This window comes from Phalaenopsis equestris, unplaced genomic scaffold, assembly GCF_001263595.1.
Source record: "Phalaenopsis equestris unplaced genomic scaffold, ASM126359v1 Scaffold198077, whole genome shotgun sequence".
In the NCBI taxonomy this organism is placed as follows: Eukaryota; Viridiplantae; Streptophyta; class Magnoliopsida; order Asparagales; family Orchidaceae; genus Phalaenopsis; species Phalaenopsis equestris.
In genome coordinates, this window is record NW_018218015.1 from 38,388 (window position 1) to 41,357 (window position 2,970).

The window sequence follows — 2,970 nt, forward strand, 5'->3', positions numbered from 1 at the left end:
TATACATATATATATATATATACATACATATCTATATATATATACATATATATATATATACCTTAGTATTTTGTTTAATAATTGTTCTAAGTATTAGGAAATAATAATACCTTAGAATCCTACGCGATATTATATATCATGAATCAAGACAAATGTTAATATTGGATGAAAATTTTGAAATGAATTGAACCAAAAATGAAATAGACGCAACTATGGCTTTGGTGCCGACGACCTCCAACATGGTCATCGACGACGCTAGCATGGGTGTCGACGACGCCCTTTTAGAGAGCCATGGCGCTAACAACACCATCAAGGGCGCCGACAGCACCCAGTGTGGTTTTGACAGTTTAGGAAGATTTTGGTGGACTTTGGTAGGATTTCGCTTCAAAATAACTGCCTTAAGGTTTTTTTAAAGGCATGAAAAGCTTTTTGAACGACCAAAAACTACCAGATTTCAAAATCCATGGCTGCCAATTCTAAAAACACTTCAAGATAAGGAATTTTCAATTGAAGCAAATTCATTAGTTTTGACGCGCATAAATTATATGACATAGTCATCACTAAGAAGAAACTTATCAAGGAGAGAGGCTTTGTCCATCATGGCCATCATGGATTGAGTAATCAGTAATCCAAGTTCACAGATTGAGAATATCATAGTATAGAGACGTTGCAAAGTTTTATGCTACACTACCGCTACAGTAATTGTTCCAGTGGTAAGAGAATTTTATGTTAATCTACATAGAATTAACCAAGGAGTCGTCTTCGGTAGAGGTAAGGGCGTACCTTTTACTCCATCACAAATGAATGATATGTTTATGATAGAAAGGGTGTCGATCTGTCATTATATAAAATTTATACCAACGATGGATTTGATGTATGATGTATACCGATTTCTGTTGAATGAATGTGATAATTGGGAAATCAGAGGTGAGGGGTACGTTAGTTTCTCCGCTTCACTGCTAAATCTGATATCTAAACAATGACATTTCTTCATCTCTGCAAAACTACTCCCTATAATGAAAATTAGTAAAGTTACAAAATAAAGTGAAATTTTAAACTATTGCATTCAAATAGGAAAGCCCATTGATGTGGGATCAATTATTTTTAAATCTATTTTGGGTATTATAAAGAACCGGCCTATATATGGACTGAGGCATCCTTCTGAAATCTTCTTACTTTGCATTCAATCTCATGTACCATATGAAATTTGGGAGAAAGCGTTATTACCCTTGGAGCCCATGGATTCTATTGATGGAAACTATATTAGGAATGGAAAAGAAGCATTGGATATTATCTTGGATCAATCATCACATGCTTTGACACCCTTATTGCCCTGTATAATTGGTAGTTCACAAGTTTTGGAAAAGAACATAAAGAAAATAGAAAGAGAACTTCATAATATCATGGATGTAATAGAAAATCTTACTTATCTTTTTGATCACTTAGATTGGAGGATGAAGGAACACTTTGATCATACGAGACGAATTGAAGCTGTTTTGGTGTAGATCTTTAAGAAGAATGAATGGATCAATGATATTCGACTAATTAATTCCCATACCAACCCTTCTACAAATTGTACGTACATTACCAGTCTATGGGAGATATTAGAGGAGGAGACAGTACTGAAGATCAAGAAGAGTAATCAAAGAACTTTGAATTTCCATTGTTTAAAATTAATTATGTATTTAATGTAATTGTGTTGGATTTGCTTTGCTTTAAAACTCCAATAACTTTAATTGTATGTATAGTTTAATTTTCAGAGTTCTAGTGTTGTGGCTTGATTACGATGTTAAATTATAATGTGATTTGCTTTATGTATGTGTGATTGTGATTAAAAATACATGTTTGTACAAATTTGGAATTTCATATATAAAAGTTGGTTTTGTGTTGTTTGTAAAAACATTTGTTTGTGGACTATTTAAGGATGAATATTATTGTTTAAAATGACTAATTAGATGTTGAATGGAATTTGAAATAATTGATGTGCAAGAATTATGAAATTTTTTTATTTTTGGCACTGGCGCCGACGGTGCCCGAGACCTGAAAATCCCCAAATACCTTGAAATTTTTGCGAAACGCCCTTTTTACCCCTTTGGGACCACCTTCAACCTTCGGTTTACACCCATAGAGCTTGCAAACACTTGAATTTAAAGGGATTAGAAGACAAAAGGAGTTTGTATTTCATCTTTTCTCGGTAAGCACTACACTTTGAACTAAAATTTTTTATTTCCACTAAGGATTTCTCCTACATTGCCGATATCCAACATTTTAAAATTTTTAAGGAGATTTTGAGAAAATCCTTTGGTGAAGAACTCTTACTTAGTGGATTTAGGTTTAGAACGTTCCACATTGTGATTTTTCAAATTTTCAAAATTTATTTGGATTTTATCAATTTTTCTTCTTTCTTTCAAAAATTACAATGACACCAGGGATGAGCAAAGGAAAGAGGAAATTGGAATTTGATGACCAAAATTCATCAACTATAAAGCTAGCATTCATTTCAGTAGTCTACTGATTACAAAGAAAATAATTCTGAATCGAGCATTTAAAAATCTTCGTGGTGAAGTTGAAAGATTAATTGTTGCTCAACAGTGGGAGAATTTTGTTACTTTACTGCCGAGGCTGTTATTGGTATAGTGATGTAGTTCTATGCCAACTTCAGTTCTATGTTGATTTTAAGGAGACTTCTGATGACCACGTCTATGTTCTTGGTAAAATGGTTGATATCACCCCGAGGAGGATTAATGAATTTTATCAGTTGCGAGAAGCATTTCTCTGTAAGTACAACACAATCTCTGCTAGAAATGAGGATTTGGATGAAGTTATTTCATTTCGTACTGGTGGAAGAGGAGCTTGAAAAGTGAAGAATAATGTTAATGTAAACTTCCTTGCTTCTATGTTAAATGTGATATCCAAAATCTGTCATTATTTTATATCTGCCAGAATGATACGTACAGATCACCATTGTGA